Source organism: Chionomys nivalis, chromosome X, assembly GCF_950005125.1.
Source record: "Chionomys nivalis chromosome X, mChiNiv1.1, whole genome shotgun sequence".
NCBI lineage: Eukaryota > Metazoa > Chordata > Mammalia > Rodentia > Cricetidae > Chionomys > Chionomys nivalis.
In genome coordinates, this window is record NC_080112.1 from 136,795,336 (window position 1) to 136,813,282 (window position 17,947).

The window sequence follows — 17,947 nt, forward strand, 5'->3', positions numbered from 1 at the left end:
GAAGTCTCCAAATTATAGGGGAGACAGAGTTCCAACTGGCCATTTCTTGTCACTGAATTAAGCTTTCAGTATCACAGATTGGTGGCATACATTTGAGTTGTTGGTCAAAGGGTTCCATGGAGATCCCCAAATAACCCATGCTGTTGCCAAGACAATAGATTGCTCTCCACAAATTGACAGCAAGACCCCATTGCTGAAGATAACACCCGCACAAACTCAAGAACATGGAAAGGCCAAGCTGGAGCCTACATAGATCCTTCACCCCTATATGCTAGTGTCTTTGGTGTAGGAAGGTACTCTGCAGGTTACCAGAAGAGTAAAGTAAACACCAACCAGGACACGAACTCTTTGAACTATCATGTAGTAGTGCCTGAAAATTATACTAGGGCAACAGTGTTACAAAGCTTGTGGGAGTAACCAACCAATGTCTGATTTGACTAAAGGCCCCTCCACAAGATGGAACCCATTTCTGTCACTGCTTGGGTGACCAAGAACCACAAACTAGATAGCCTAGATATCTAGGGTAAAAGCAAATACTGCTGGTCTTTTTTTAAAAAGTAGTGATAAAATGACTCCTAATAATATTTTGCTATATTCATAGATCAGTGCCTTAGCCAACGATTATCACAGAACATTCTTCCTACAGCAGATGGAAACAAATACAGAGATCCACAGCCAGACATTACACACACACACAAAAAGAGACCTTGGAACACACAGTTCTAAATGTAATGTCTCCATCAAATCCCTCCCCCTCAGAGCTCAGGGAAACCCTAGGAAGAGGAGGGAGAAAGAGTTTCAGAGTCAGAGGGGACAGCTAACACCAGTACACTAAGTCCCTCTAAATGAACTGAGCAAACTTCATAAGAACTCAGAGACTGAAGCAGCAAGCACAAGGCCTACATGTGTCTGTACCAGGTCAAAACTTTCTGTACCCCAATAAGTCCCTCCGTCAATACAATAATCCAAATCAGACCAAATAAACCAAATTAGAAAACACCCAGGTTTACTGGATACAAATGTTCCCTGATGGCTTTCCAGCCCCTCAGAGAGGAGACAGGGAAAGAAGACCGGAAAACCATGTGTTGTTCTCTGGGAAGCAGTTTAAATACCCTATGGGAGTAGTCTTGAGCATCTGTGGAGAGGGGTCATCGTTTAGCAGGCTTTCTTGGGGGGAGGGTGAAATCTGGACTGAGGCAACTCCCAGGGAAAGGGGCTTGGGATGGAACTTCCATTCAAACATTCTAGACTCCTTGGATATATGGATGCCAGTGACTGGGCTGAGGCCTGAACCCAAACATGACAAACTCTTTGGGTATATGGATGCCAGAGGTTGGGGTGATGCTTCTACCCAAACATCCCTGACTCTTTGGATATATGGATGCCAGGGGCTAGGGTGATGCTTCCACCCAAATACCAGGTCCTCTGCATATATGGTATATGGTATAGCTTTCAGTTTAGTATTTTTATGAGACTCCTGAGTATGTGAACAAATGGGTCTCTGATTCTTGTGCCTTCTCTTGGGACTCTTTCTTTTGTTAGATTGCCTTGTCTAACTTCAATGGCATAATGGCTTTTGCTTTATCTTGTTACTTTTTTTTGTTAATTTTGTTGTTATCTCTTAGAAACCTATTCTTTTCTTTTCTAATGAGAGACAGAAAGCTAGTGGTTCTGTAGGGGAGGGGAAAATAGGAGCAGCAGAGTTCGAAGCATTGAGGTTCTTCCAACTGAGAAAAGTGAAGCTCAGAATGTTGGGGGACTTGCCCAGTACCATATAGTAAGTGACCAAGCTGAGAACTCTCCCTTCTAATACCAATTTCTTTCCCTTTGAGTTTCATAGAGAAGCTGATTACTCTGTGTATTCTTACTGTTTTGACTCACAATGGCTCTAATTAAATTTAAATAAGGGCTCAACTTCTCCTGTTCAAATGACAAGCTTCAGCTTCTTATACCTTCTCCCTGGGTAGAAATTTCCCAAGGATGAGGTGGACCAGAGAAAAGAAGATGAGGTTGGAGGGGTGATAAAACTTTAATGACAAAAGTCTGCCTCCCCTTTTCTGAGGTCAGTATGCTTTACTTGACTATTACCACAGTTGTCCTGCAGACTTGGGGCAGCTTACAGGGCCCGCTGCACAGACGAAAACACTGAGCTTGCATCTCCTACTGATGCTACTCACATCAATTGTTTTTCTGAAATGCAGAACTGGTAACTCCATTCTTCTGCTTCAGATCCTTCAGTGTCTTTCTCTACAAGGAGAGTAGAAGCCTGTTTCCTAGGGAAGACTTGATAAGCCCACATCAGCGACATGTTCACCATTAGCCCCATCACTGTATCTGCTTTCACTACCTCTATCACATTGACTGCCACTGCTTAGTGGGCCTTCCCACCACAGCACGTGTGCCCTGTTCACTTCGTATCTAGAGACCTTTGACCATGCTGCTTCTGCCCTGAGTTCTTTTACATTTTTGCTTGTTGTAACAAGAGATGCCATGTCTGTGCAGTCATTTGCTTACAAGGTATCTTGGGCATCCCTTCCCAATGTCAGAAGGATAGTTTATTGTTGCCCTTCTCACTACTCTGCTGGATTTTGAGCTCTTAATGGACAAGAATTGTGTCTTATTCTTTTAGTTTTCTATGGAACACAGTTCAGAATCAGGCATGTGGTAGTAACTGAAAGGGTGCTGAATGAATGAGTAATGGCTGTGACTGGCATGCTGGCAAGGGGCAAGAGCCTTGAATAATATTTTAATGGATTCTTATCTGCCACTGCCTCAACCATGCTTCTTCCAATCTGACTGATATTTCATCTTATCTGGAGCCTCTGGAGGGATCCTATAGATGAATCACAGCAGTGGCCCTTGGTATTTTGGAGCTATCATATGCAGATAACTCTACAAATGTATTCTCCCTTTGAGATAAAGGACTGTTACAAATCCTTAGTGGTAACTGAACAATTAACAATGGATAACCAAGTTACCATATGATCTAAGCTGCTGCTGCTGTTTTCTGACCCATTATATCATAAATAGGATTCACACAACAGTTACTGCAGAAATATTATGTTTATGATCAGTCCACAAGTCCTTAAGACACAAATAAGTAATGAAAAGTAGCCTAAATGACTATAGTCCCAAACTAACGCTGCAATGCATTCTATCCCCAAGCAGAAGCTATTGGGTAATACATTATGACTGATTTGTTAATGGATAGAACACTATTTATAGTGTTTATAGATTGTTTTGTAATTTATGCATGCACAGATAGAGTGGATAGTTTCAATATTATAATACCTTTCTGGGACTACCCTTAAGGACAGTGGTGAAAGAAAACCTTGCAGTGGGCATAATTTCAGACAGGCACATGATGATCCACTTTGCTTGGAAAGAAAAATGACCAGATGCGTGATTACATAATGACTCACAAGGCTGTAGCCAATGTTTTGGCTGGATGATTGCAGAAATGGAAGGGATGTGATTGGAAATTGGCTGAAAAGACATTTGTGGAAGGACTATGTAGATAAGATTTTTCAAAAACAACAAAGAATATATTCCATATAAATGCTTGACAAAAGGTTTTTTAGCAGAGAAGGATTTAAATAATCAAATAGATAGGGTTTTTGTTGTTGTTGTTGTTGTTTGTCTTTTTACTCTTTGCTCTTTGGGGATCCTCTGCCTAGCTCCTAAATAAATATATGGAGACTTATTCTTATATATGAATGCTCAGCCTTAGCTTAGTTTATATCTAACCAGTTTTTACCTTTTGCCCCTGGGCTTTTACCTTTCTCTCCTCTGTATTCTTGTCTTTCCTTTTTACTCCATAGTTGGCTGAATGACTGTGTGATTGACCTCTGGTGTCTTCTTTTCTTACTCCTCCCTCTTCTCTTTTTCTCCTTCTATTTATTCTCTCTGCCTGGCAGCCCTGCCTATCGCTCTCCTGCCTAGATACTGGCCATTTATCTCTTTATTAGACCAATAGGGTGTTTTAAACAGGTGAAGTAACAATAGTTTCAGAGAGTTAAACAAATGCAACATATCTTTGCATCATTAAAGAAATATTCAACAGCATAAACAAATGTGACATATCTTAAACTAATATTCCACAAACAGATAGATTTATCTATTCTATAAATATCAGCTGGTTTCTTTCCATGTCCATTCTTGTCATTGCTCAATGGACTTGTGAACAAAGGGGCAATCTTTTTAAGAATATAGGCTATGCGTGAGCTTTTTCTCACTAAGGCTGACCTAGTAGCCTTGAGCCAAGAGTCATGCAAACACTTCAAAGACCTACAAAATGTGGTATCTAATATGTTCAATAATAGCCTTTTCATGACAGTAAGACACATCTGATCCTGGCAGCACCAATTTACTTAGATAATGGGTACAGAAGAAACTCCACATGGAATTTGCCTCCTTTATGGCAAAAGCTAACTATGTGGGCAAAGAAACTCTCCTTGCCTTAATTGCTGACAGTTGCTGTCCAAACTGGACTAGCAGGATGCAAGAAAGGGGACTGCCAAACTTTGTCAAGACAATGTATGAGAGTCCTTCAGAATTCCCTGCTTCCCAGGAAAGTGTCAGATATGCTAGGCCTGTAGGACAGAGTTGGATGCCCCAATGTTACAGAGGAAATTTTAGTGACTATCCAGGAAGCCTAATGTCCCTGTCATTAGGTAATATTTCATTCCTTTGGAGTTAAAGACTAGATAGTTATAGATTTTCTTAGTTATGATAGAAGATAAATGAGGTACAAAACTTTGGAGTCACAAAGATATATAATGGAATATTTTATCTGATTTTGTCAAGTACAGATGGACTGGATATTGTAACTGCAATTCTCACTTGATAACTATTTTGTTATATATAATCTTACCATGTTAAAGTTAAAACCTTCCTTTTTAATTAGACATAAAGAGGAAAATGCTGTGAAATAATCCTTTTGTATACTGTGAAGATTTGTCACTGTGATTGATTTAATAAAAGGCTGATTGGCCAGCAGCCAGGCAGGAATTATAGGCAGGACAACCAAACTAGGAGAACGATGTGAAGAAGGGCAGAGTCAGAGGAGATGCTATCCAGCTGCCAAGAAAGCAGGACATGTAGAAAATGAAGTAACAAGCCCCGAGTCATGTGGCAAAGCATAGATAAGAAATATGGGTCAGTTTAAATGTAAGAGTTAGGTAGTAACAAGCCTGAGCTATCAACCAAGCATTTATAATTTATATTATTTATATTAAGTCTCTGAGTCAGTAATTTGGGAAGTGGCTGGCAGATGTTTGGGATCAGGCAGTTGGGACAGGAAACTTCTCCCAACACAACAGTCTAGCACGTTACAATGTTATCAAGGACCATTTGTCTAGATTACCAGAGGGAAATTCTACTACTATTCCACAAAGAAGTAATGAAGAATCTGTCTGGAATGCCACCTCTAAGTTACCATGGCTTGTGATTAAGGCCATCGGAAAACTACAACAATTCAATTCAAGCAGGATGATGAATGTTCTAGACTCTTCAGGAATAAAAATGTGGATAACCTCCCCAAGCAATGAACTAAACTTGCTGAGATACTTGCTGAGGTGGGAAAAAATAAAGAAGATTGTAGTCATCAGGTCTTTCTATCAGGATCATAGGCTCTCCAATAATTAGTGCTATTAATTTTAAAAGTTTGGTCAATAGCTTAGGCTTGTTTCTTACTTGCTCTTATAACTTAAATTAACCCATATCTTTTAATATATGTTCTTTTATGTGGGCAGATTACCTTTACTTTGTATTACCTATGCTGCTTGTTGTGTCCTCTGGTGTCTCCTCATGACTCCTTCTTCTTCCCAGTGTCCTCTATGCCTGAAAATCCTGCCTAGCTACTGGCTGTTAGGCTTTTTATTAAACCAATCAGAGTAACACTTCTTCACAGTATACAAAATGATTGTTCCACAACAGAAGATTCTATCCAAAACTATTATTTCAATGTGAACAACTGTTACATTTTTAAATGATATGAAATAATCAAAAAAAATCATACTTTGTAAAGCAGGACTATTATATGATATTCAAATTGTTGTGTCCACAAACAAAATTTTATTGGGCTACAGGTATGATTGCCTGTCTACATATTTTATAACTGCCTTCACACCACAGAAGAGAGTATTTGTGACAGAAAGCACAGGATTTATAAAACCTAAAATATTTTCTATCTGTTACTTCATAAAAAAGCACCCTAGCTTATAAGACCCAGGCAGGTAATAAAGCATTTTTAATCAGTAGGAATAATCCAGTAGTTAGGAGAGGAGCTATAGAAAAATATATGAATGTCAAGTATATATAATATATATGTGTGTATTCATATATTTATGTATATATACATAATATATATGTGTATTCATATATATATATTCAAATGTTGTCACCTTTCACAACCACTCATGTTTTCAAGCAAATCTTAACCACAGACTGCTAGTTTATTGCTTAGTTTAATAGGTATAAAAGGCAGTGTGGGACTATAATCATTAATTAGTTTAAACATTTTTGAACATTTCCTGTCTTAATTTGGGTTCCCTGTGAATAGTCCTTGAGACAAGAATTTGCATGTAAATGGTTTATTTGGAAGGCGATCCCAGGTAAGTGAGGAAATGAGACAGGGAAAAGCAGGCAGCTAATACAAGATATGTGTTTCAAAAAGTGGCACTTTGGGCCACTATAGCTTAATTGCACTAGGAAAGTTAGTGTAGAATGTTCACCTCAGAGTTAAGCCAAAATGGTAAGGGAAAGCAAAAGCTTTAACCCACCAACTCCTGTCAGTCTGCCATGTTAAGGGTTCTTCCAAGAGACTGTTAATCCTTTGCCCTTCTGGTCTCTAATGTGTTGCAGTCCAGAATAGGCTGTAGTAGTAGTAGTCAAATTGATCCCTTAGGTAAAGAGATGCAACCACTGGTTAAGCTGGTGTGTTCTCAAAGGGTGGGACTGAGAGGGCAGATGTGGGGGAATGGAGCCTGTTGCATTTCCTATCTGAACACTCAGACAAAATGCAGCAAAGAAATAAATATTGACTGGATGTTTGCTCTGTCCCAAATAGTATTCTAAGCCCCGAGAATACAGGTGTGAACAACACATGAACATCCATGCCCTGGGGTAATTTATATTCAGGTGGGAGAGAAATAGTAAACAGTACAAATCAACTCCACAGTTTCTGTGAAGAGCTGTGGGCTAAGGAAGCAGGGGGCTGCTTCATCCAGAAGGTGGAAATGGGAGAATGATGCCTGAATAGAGAGCTCAGGGTTCTTGTTATATTCTCCATTCTCCCCTTAAAGCTGCTGTGAGAGAATCATTAAATTTGAAGGAGGCATTTAAAAATCAATTCCAGTTCTGCATCCTTGAGGAAGGAGTTCCTATTAACATTCAAAGACTCCTAACAAATCAACATATGAAATAGAGATGCAAGGGAAATGCTACAAAGGGCAAGGGGAGGATAATTATAGCCAAGGTTTGAAGCTGGAAGGCAAATCCTTCCTCCCATCCCCACCTACTTCTATTTTTTTTTTTTATTAGTCAAAAGCACATCTTCAGTGTGGCCTCTGCATAGACACTGCTCATTCCCAAGCTGCTTCAGGGAGCCAAGAGGACTAACAAAGCTACATGTTTCCAGAGCTCCTCAACAAAGAGAAGAATTCCTTAGGGTACACAGAAACCATAGCAGAACAGCCTTTGTTCCTCTCCTCTCACACAATATATTTGTTTCTGGCCCTAAGGGACATGTTCTTATGATTCCTAAATCTGCAGTGTGTGGGTTTGTATACTTGTAGAGATAATACATACTGATAATAGTTTCAAAACATAATCAAAAAGACTGGAGAGTCAGCTTAGTTGGTAAAGTTCTTGTGTTCCATGCAGGAGGCCGTGAGTTCAATCTTTAGTACTATATTCTAGTTTCAAAAACAAAAAAAAAAAAAATAAAGAGTATTTTACATTAAAAATGCTGGGCATAATGAGATATTTTGAATAAACGGGTTGTTTTGTGCTAATATTACAAAGCCCCGAGTTACATCTGATAGGAAAATACAGTTGAGATGATTGAGTAAAATGACAAGAGCTACAGAAACGAGTTTGGGGCAATATCAGAGCTTTTCATAAGTTCTGTCAACATTAACCTCACAAAATACATGCCTTTGCCCTCAGATTCTTCACTTCCATACAATACTCATATTTAAATATATCTGTTATTATATATAAATATATATTTCAGGTCAATAATTGGTTTTCAGTTTTCTTTCACTCACTAAAGTACAATGCAATTCCAAATATCAAGAGCACAGTTCCAGATTTGAAAACATTTAGAACAAAGTTGAGGCTAAATGATATATTGACAATATCAGATTGTCAGCAAAGGCTAGACTGAAACATAAAATACTAGAAATGAAAGACCTCATAAATATGGAGATGTTAACAACTATGCTTATGACCTAGACTAAGTGTCATCTGTCTGTTCTGTATAAATCAACGATTTGGGAATGCATAGCTTATATATGCAACAGCTTGGGTTCAGGCTTTGCCCTAGCCCTTGGCATCCATATATCCAAAGAGTCTGGAATGATTGGGTGGAAGTTCCATCCCAAGCCCCTGGGAGTTGCCTCACTCCAAACTCCACCTCCAAGAAAGCCTGTCAAATGGTGACCCCTCCTCAGAGATGCTCAAGATCACTTCCACAGGGTATTTAAATTGTACCCCAGAGAAGAAACACGTGGTTTTCCTTCCCTGTCTCCTCTCTGGACAGCTGGAAGGCCCCCGAGAGCATTGGTATCCATTAAACCTGGACATTTTCTAACTTGGTGATTTGATCTGATTTGGATTATTGCATCCACAGAGAGGTATATTGGGGCGCAAAAACTTTTCATTTGCAGGTTCCAACAAGGGGCTGTTTTTCTCACTGGCAAAGGACCATGTGAAAAAAAAAAAACAAAAACAAAAAACAAACAAACAAAAAAAAAAAAACCTACCCTCCCTTTCACCTGCTCTGCACCAGGCAAAGATTGGCGTTGTCTGGGTAAGTTCTGATTTCCGAGTCATTGCCTTAGAGGCCTAGGGCCTCGTGCTATTTTCAGGCTGTCTTGCGGAAGATGCGGCTGCACCAGGTATCCAACCAGACTGGGACAAGGGCCTCCCTTGTCCACGTGGGATTCCTTTGTCAGAAAACGTCCCGTTCTAGGTATTTCTCATACCCTTCTGTTTTCTTGAACCAAAGTCTATCACAATGGATGCATTGGGCTAGGCTATGTATCATGGCATAGAATTGCAAAATGGGTACCTACAATTTGAGGCCTGATCTCCAAATGTCCTTGGGCTGCCTTTTACAAAATCTTTTTAAATTAGGGCTCTCTGACACCATATGTTTTTAACGTCTAAAATTTTTTGCCGGTGTGAGAACAAGTAAATAAACTCCCCTTATGCCCACAGTTTCTGGATGCTGTGCTCCTGCTCCTCCCCACCCCCCCGCCCCGTCCCCAAACCCCTCCCTGCTTCTCTTGCTGTTTGTTGTTTGTCTGCATTCCTGGCATGTGATCTGGTCATGTTGGGATTCTCCCTACAATGAATCCCTTCTCCCTTCCTTCCACTCTGAACTGCATAGGTATTCTGAAATTACCTGGTGCGAGTGAGAAGGAAACACGGAACACACAACAAACACACTTAGGAGTTTATTACAGGGGGCGTGTACAGGCCTGGGGACGTCGGTGTGCAGAGAGAAAGAGAGAGGAAGATGGCAAGAGGTGTTTTGGTTGAGGCTTGTCTGTGGCAATACCACCCCTCAAATGCCCCCCAATTCTAGCTGTCTCTCCCTAAGTTCCCCCCCTTAACCCTATCTGCCTTCTTCCTCCCTACCAGATCTTCCTGTTCCCACCCCTGCCCCCATCTACCCATAAAATCTACTTTATGCCCCTCTCCCAGGGAGACCCATGTGTTCCCCTTAGTCTTTTTCTCTATACCTAACCTCTCTGGGTGTAAGGACCATAGCTTTGTTATCATTTATTTAATGACTAATATCCACATATAAGTGACTATTGTATATATTTCTATTTCTGGGTCTGGGTTTCTGTGGTGGTTTGAATGAACATAGCCCCATAGGTCCATAGTGAGTGGCACTATTAGGAGAGGTGGCCTTATGGGAGTAGGTGTGGCCTTATTGGAGCAATTGTGTCACTAGGAGTGAGTGAGCTTTGAGATTTCAGGAGCTGAAGCCAGGCTCAGTCTTTCTCTTCTTGATGCCTGCCAATCCAGATGTAGAACTCTCAACTACCTCTTCAGCACCACGTCTGATAATTTATTACCTTTTTATTGGTGTTTTATTTTGAGACATGGCTTCTCTGTGTACAGCCCTGGAGCTCTTGGAACTCACTGTAGAGACCCAGGATGGTCTTGAATATGGCGATTCTCCTGCCTCTGCCTCTCAAGTGCTGGGACTAAAGATGTGGCTCCCCACTGCTAGCATTATTTGCTACTCATAAAGATTTACTTTTGACTGGACCCACACTTGCATCAGCAAGTCTTCTGTGGCCGTGCACTTCTCCCAGAAAGTGCAAAGCTTGAGTTCATTGTCCACTTGATTTTCTGACAGCTGGGAGCTACAAAGGCAATATTCAGCTTCATCTTGCTATAGCCAGCAACCTAGGTAAAAGTAGAAACTCTCTGTGAGGGCAGCCTACATCTTTTGGCAATCTATTCCTGGTCTTCTTTTTTTGGCTTCCTTCACTCTCTTGTCTAAAGTTTATCATATTCTGCAGTCTCCACATTTGTTTCTTTAGAGCAATAGATGAGCTTTTTTTTGGGGGGGGGGGATACCTGGAGTAATAAGACTTTGAATCTTAGGTGCTTTGGTCCTGGGCTTCTTACTGTCTTTGTGTAAGGGTTTTCTGACAACATATTGGCAGTCATCTTCATTAGAGATACTGGAAAGTTTCTGGAGTCTGCTAGTCCATTTGTGTAGCAACCACTTAGGAATAGTAGTATCTTTCAGTCTAGGAATAACCTTTCCTTCTTCTTTTTGTTTTTACTTTATTATTTTACAATAACCAAGTTGAGAATACTCAGATTGGCTCCACAATGCATCTGCAAACAGATCTGCACTTACTCTTTCCGTTTCTCCTAAATCTGTAACAAGAAGCTTTTATTTAACAATAGGCACTCTGCTGTGGGTCAGGAAGCCTTGCTTCATGGAAAAACCTTGTTTGTCATTGTTACTACAACTTCGAAACTTGCAGTCCACTCTTCACCCAGAGCATCAGCAAGTACTTCTGTGGCCCTGCACTTCTCCCAGAAAGTGCAAAGCTTGAGTTCATTGTCCACTTGATTTTCTCACAGCTGGGAGCTACAAAGGCGATATTAGCTTCATCTTGCTATAGCCAGCAACCTAGGTAACCTAAGCTGTGCCATGACAAAGAGCTAATGACAATAATTTAGATTTTGCAGAACATACAAGTTGTCTTTCTCACATTCTACTTTGCTTTGTAAGCAACGTTTTAAAATATGAAAGCATTTCTTATATAAAAAAAAATCTGAAAGCATTCCAGAACTGGAATATAAATGACAGTTTGCCAACTTCTGTCCTAGACTGCAAGCTACCTAGTATATTAGTCATTATTGACACATAATATTATATATAACAGACCACCCCCAAATTTCATGCTATACAGCAACAAAACTTTTCCTTTTAGTGACATATCTATAGATCATCTAAGAGAGATCTGCTTACTTCTCACCCTGACATGCATACCCTACTGATGTGGGATTCCCCTCTATATGCTATGAGTATGTTTTATTACCATTAGCTATTAAAGAAGCTATTTTGGCCATTGACTTAGTAGAGGAAAGCCAGGCAAGAAATCTAATCAGAGATATAGAGAGAAAGTAGACGGATTCAGGGAGATGCCAAGTAGCTGTCAAAGGAGAAAGATGCCAGTCGCAGCCAGAATCTTACCAGTCGGCCACAGCCTTGTGGTGATACACAGATTAATAGAAATGGGTTAATTTGAGAAGTAAGAGTTAGTTAGAAATATGTATAAGCTAATGACTAAACAGTATTGTAATTAATACAGTTTCCATGTTATTATTCAGGTCTGGGAGACCTGGAAATTAATGAGCAGTCTCTGCCTGCACCCTACACACACACACACACACACACACACACACACACATATAAAACACATCAGTGGGGGGCCTCTATTTTGAGTATGTATATGTGTGTTTGTGTGTATTGTATGTACATGTGGGAGGAGGCAAGAAGTCATGGGTGCTGAGTATACTTCTTGATCACCTCTGAATATTATTTTTTGAAACATGTTTCTTTCACTGAACCTGGAACTCATGGATTCTGCTAGCCTGGTTAGCCAGTGAGCTCCAGAGCTCTCTGCCTTTGACCTAGCCCTAGGGTTACAGACATACATTTTCATCCTCAGCTTTTATTTGGTGATGGATATCCAAATCTCAGCCTGGATAACCTTTTTTTAATGGAATTTAAACCTGAGAACTATTTCTCTTTAAGGGAAATGCATTCTTAGTTTCAAAGTTATGCAAGCTGTCTCTAATCATATAATAGTAGCACTTTAATCTTGGAGGTAACTAACAGTTATCTAATTGGCTATAAGGGCCATGAAATCAAAGGGTGCTAAAAACTTAGCCAGCTGACAGTGACTAGAGAGGGCATGGACCATGATATTTTCTTTTTTTTTTTTTTGGTTTTCCGAGACAGGGTTTCTCTGTGGTTTTGGAGCCTGTCCTGGAACTAGCTCTTGTAGACCAGGCTGGTCTCGAACTCACAGAGGTCCGCCTGCCTCTGCCTCCCAAGTGCTGGGATTAAAGGCGTGCGCCACCACCGCCCGGCTACATATTTTCCTAAGCCAATATAGTTGCTAACTGTATTCTAAATATGTATCCTTATGCCTACAGATAAGCATAACTCTCACCCCTCATCAAATAAGTTTCTTTCTGAATAATTTGGAGACCATTATAGAGATTAACAACTGATCAAAATTCAGAGAATAAGTGGCTATGGGGTACCTAATTGGTACATCTACAGTGTAACTAAACTAAACAGAAGAAGGGCAGAAGAATCTAAGTGCCAGAAGTCCAGGATGCCTGTTGCTAGATGGTCTTCTATATATGTCAGGGAAGCTATACCCATGAAATCTCAAAAATATGGTTGCCCAAACAAGACTTGCATAATGACAGTGCCAACTAAAAACACCAATGTAAATGGCCTCACCTTCAGATAAAGAACTACAGGCAATTAGTCATTGTTAACATAGAAAGAATCACTTTTTTCTAAGGACTAACACTCTGATAAGTTATCCAGTCCTAAATGATCAGCCCTAAACACATAATAAATATGAGAAGTACTGATGATTAAATAACAATAATAATTATGAAGGAAGTTGACATAAATTTGAGAGAGGGTTAATAGAAGAAATTGGAGGAAGAGGATGGTTGGTGGAAATGAAGTAAATATAGTAATTATTCATGAATTTCTTTAACAATGAAATTTAAAAAGGAAAAAATCCCTGAAATGTGGGTGAGGGTTGTAAAATGGGAACCCCTACACACTGTTGATAGGATTATAAATTAGTATTACCTTTATGAAAAACAACACAAACTTTACAAAACATAGCAAGAAGATATCCTGCTAGTCAAATTTATTCAATGCATGCCATATGATTTATAAAAAGAATTAACTTGTATTAGCACATGTTATGTGCCAGAAACTGTTCTAAGCCCTATAAACATACCAATATGTTCAGTCCTAGAAACTATTATTCCTAAATGAAGGCCATTGCCCAAGGTCGTATTTATAGGAAATTAAAGAATATGTTAATGGCAGGCTATATTTCCTTTCATGATTTTTTTCTCAGTCCCTGTGGCATTTAAACTGTGCAGCACAACAAGATAAACAAAAACAGGAGTCTGTATTCAGATTTTAAATCTGGAAATTTCTTTTTCTTAGAAATAGCATTCTTGGAATGCAAGGTATATATTCTCATAATTTAAACTTATCTTTTTATAAATGTTCATATCATGAGTTCATTTTGTAAAGCTTTTGAATGAATTAAACAAAGGATTGACTATGTAATCACCAACCATTTTTGTTATGCTAACCAATCAGAGCTACGGGGGCTGATCATTTTAGACACACACATGTGTTGAACATTTAAGCACATCTGGCTTTGCTATTTGAATGCAAATGACTTAAGGAAAATTGTTTCTATGTTTTTATGACCATCTACATTGGAGTAGTTTTCTTTGAGATATAATAGACATAAAGTTAACTCTTAAAGTACACGAACCCTAACTGTGAAGTCTGGTAACTTTTAACATATAAGTACATAACCTTCTCTGCAAACTCCCCTTCCCTATAACCACCAATCAAATCAAGATATAGAATATTTCCAATACCCTCTGAAGTTTCCTCCTTTACTTTCTTAGTATATACTCATTATGATGCAACAAACAATTGAGTCTTGGTTCTAATTACTAATATTGGAAAATGTTTGATTACTTGTTGATTTAAAATGAATCTCTCAAAACCTTTTATTAAATTTGTGTATACTTATATATAATAATCAGTTTTCTAGGCCCAAGAACTAAATTTCTACTAGAATATTCCTGTACAATCTGTTGGTCAGAGATGGCACATATCTGTGCTTTAGTAATATTGTGGAAATAAAAGAGGAAAAACACCAGAAGTAAGACAGAATCCTGTTTAGCTAAAGAGCAAAGTTTCTTGCTATTGTTGAATTGAACATGGAAACTGTTCTGGTCTAAGTTGTGGGATACTTGACCTTCCCTCAGGGTCAAGTTGTTTTTCCTGCATCCCCCTTTATTTCTTTCTATAAAAAATACCAATCCAAATTCCCACTCCCTCCCCTACTCCCACTCCCTCTACACACCCTCCCACTCCATCCCCTCCAATCCTAAGAGAGGACAAGGCACCCTGCACTGTGGCAAGTTCAAGACCCTCCCTACTACATCTAGTTGAGCAAGGCATACATCCAAAGAGAATAGGATCCCAAAAGTCAGTACATGCAGTAGAGACAAATCCCAGTGCCACTGTCAGTGGCCCCTCAGTCTGCTCCAACTGTCAACCACATTCAGAGGGACTAGTTTCATCCCATGCCTGTTCAGTCCCAGTCTAGTTGGAGTTGGTGAGCTCCCATTAGCTCAGGCAAACTGTCTCAGTGGGTAAACCCCTCATGGTCTTGATCCCCTTCCTCATATTCTCACTCCTTCCACTCTTCAACTGGACTTTGGGAGCTCAGTCCAGTGCTCCGATGTGGTTCTCTGCCTCTGTTTCCATCTGTTGTTGCAAGAAGGTTCTATGGTGATATTTAAGGTAATCATCAGTTTGACCATAGGGCAAGGCCAGTTCAGGCACCCTCTCCTCTATTGCTTAGGGTCTTAGCTGGGGTCATCCTTGTGAATTCCAGGGAACTTTTTTAGAGCCAGGTTTTTTGCTAACCCCATAATGGTTCCCTCAATCAAGGTATCTCTTTCTTGCTCTCATATGTGTCCTTCCTCCATCTTGACTATCCCATTGCCTCAAGTTCTCCTCAACCCTCCCATTCTTACCTTCCTTCTGCCCCCAGCCCCCATGCTCCCAATTTTGTCAGGAGATCTTATCTGTTTCCAATTTCCAGGTGGGTTATTATATGTTATTCTTTGGGTTCACCTTATTACTTAACTTCTCTAGGATCATGATCTATAGGCTCAATGTCCTTTGTTTATGACTAGTATCCACTTATGAGTGCGTACATACCATATTCATTTTTTTGGTTCTGGGTTACCTCACTCAGGGTAGTGTTTTCTAATTCCATCCATTAGTACGCAAAATTCAAGATGTCATTGCTTTTTACCACTGAGTATTACTCTAATGTGTAAATGTGCCACGCGTTCTTTATCCATTCTTCTATTGAGGGGCACCTAGGTTTCCAGGTTCTGGCTATTACAAATAATGCTGCTACGAACATAGTTGAACAAATGCTTTTATAGTATGATAGAGCATCTCTTGGGTATATTCCCAAGAGTGGTATTGCTGGATCCTGAGGTAAGTTGATTCCCAATTTTCTGAGAAACCATCATACTGATTTCCAAAGTGGTTACACAAGTTTGCATTTCCACCAGTAATGGATGAGAATTCCCCTTACTCCACATCCTCTCCAGCATAAGCTATCATTAGTGTTTTTGATCTTAGCCATTCTGACAGATGTTAATGGTATCTCAGAGTTATTTTTATTTGCATTTCCCAGATAGCTAAGGAAGTTGAACATGTCCTTAAGTATCTTTTGGCCATTTGAAATTCTTCTGTTGAGAATTCTCTGTTTAGTTCAGTACTCCATTTTTTTAATTGGGTTATTTAGAATTTTGATGTCTAATTTTTTTGTGTTCTTTATATATTTTGGAGATCAGTCTTTTGTCTGATGTGGGGTTGGTGAAATCTTTTCCCATTCAGTAGGCTGCCTTTTTGTCTTATTGACTGTGTCCTTTGCTCTTGGATAGGAAGGATCAACATTGTAAAAATGGAAATCCTACCAAAAGCATAGGATTCATAGATTCAATGCAATCCCTATCAGTATCCCAACACAATTCTTCACAGACATTGAAAAAACAATAATCAACTTTATATGGAAAAACAAAAAACCTAGTATAGCCAAAACAATCCTATACAATGAAGGAACTTCTGGAGGCATTACCATCCCTGAATTCAAGCTCTATTACAGAGCTACAGTAATGAAAACAGCTTGGTATTGGCATAAAAACAGAAAGGCTGACCAATGGAATCGAATTGAAGACCCAGATATTAATGCACACACCTATGAACACCTGATTTTTGACAAAGAAGATAAAATTATACAATGGGAAAAAGAAAGCATCTTCAACAGCTGGTGCTGTCATAACTGGATGTCAACCTGTAGAAGAATGAAAATGGATCCATATCTATCGCTATGCACCAAACTCAAGTCCATATGGATTAAAGACCTCAATATAAATCTGACCACATTGAACCTCATAGAAGAGAAAGTGGGAACTAGCCTTTAATGCATGGGCACAGGAGACCACTTCCTAAATATAACCCCAGTATCTCAGACAATAAGAGCAACAATAAATAAATGGGACCTCCTGAAACTGAGAAGCTTCTGTAAAGCAAAGGACACAGTCTAGTTCTCTTTTCTCTGTCATGTCTAATTTACTGATAATTTTAATTCAAGTTCTGCCATTACTATAACTCCATATTTTTCTTTCTTCAACTGATACCATGACCAACATTAGCTAAATAATTTGAATTTTCTCAAAAACAAGATTAGATGACTATTAAGGTGATGGAGAATCTGCTAACCCACTTTGGGTCACCTGGAAGTATGAAGATGATTGGAGAGAACAGAGAGCAACATTTGGGTTTGGCCAACCAATGTTACACTCCTGATCTGAAAAGTCAGCAAACCTGTGGGTCAGGTTAGGACACACTTGAGGAGAGCAGCTACTAGGGGATAGTTCCCTAGGCTAAGCAGAAGATCGCTAAATCAATGTCCCAATCTATTCAACTTTATAATAGTGCTAGTGAGACTTGGAATTTTTATGTGTAATAGTGCCCTGAAATATGCTGTAGAGTGGCAAAGAGTATTAATATGGCAATGTGAAAAGTAAGTAATATATTTCAGGAGTACCAGCAAAATGAAAATAAATGTCAATAGCAAAGATGATGATAGAGTATCCTAGCAGAAAAGGCAGTAACAAGTCTTTCTTAAACACGTTTGTTTATATTTCTTCTCCATGAATTACTAAAAATAAATGAAATAAGTTGCATGCTGTGAAATAAAGACTCATAAATGAGAATAATATTTCTTAAATAAAATGTAGTTTTATTATAAACCAGGATATATTGGCAGGGGAGGAAGAAATGAGAAAGGGAAAGATGGTT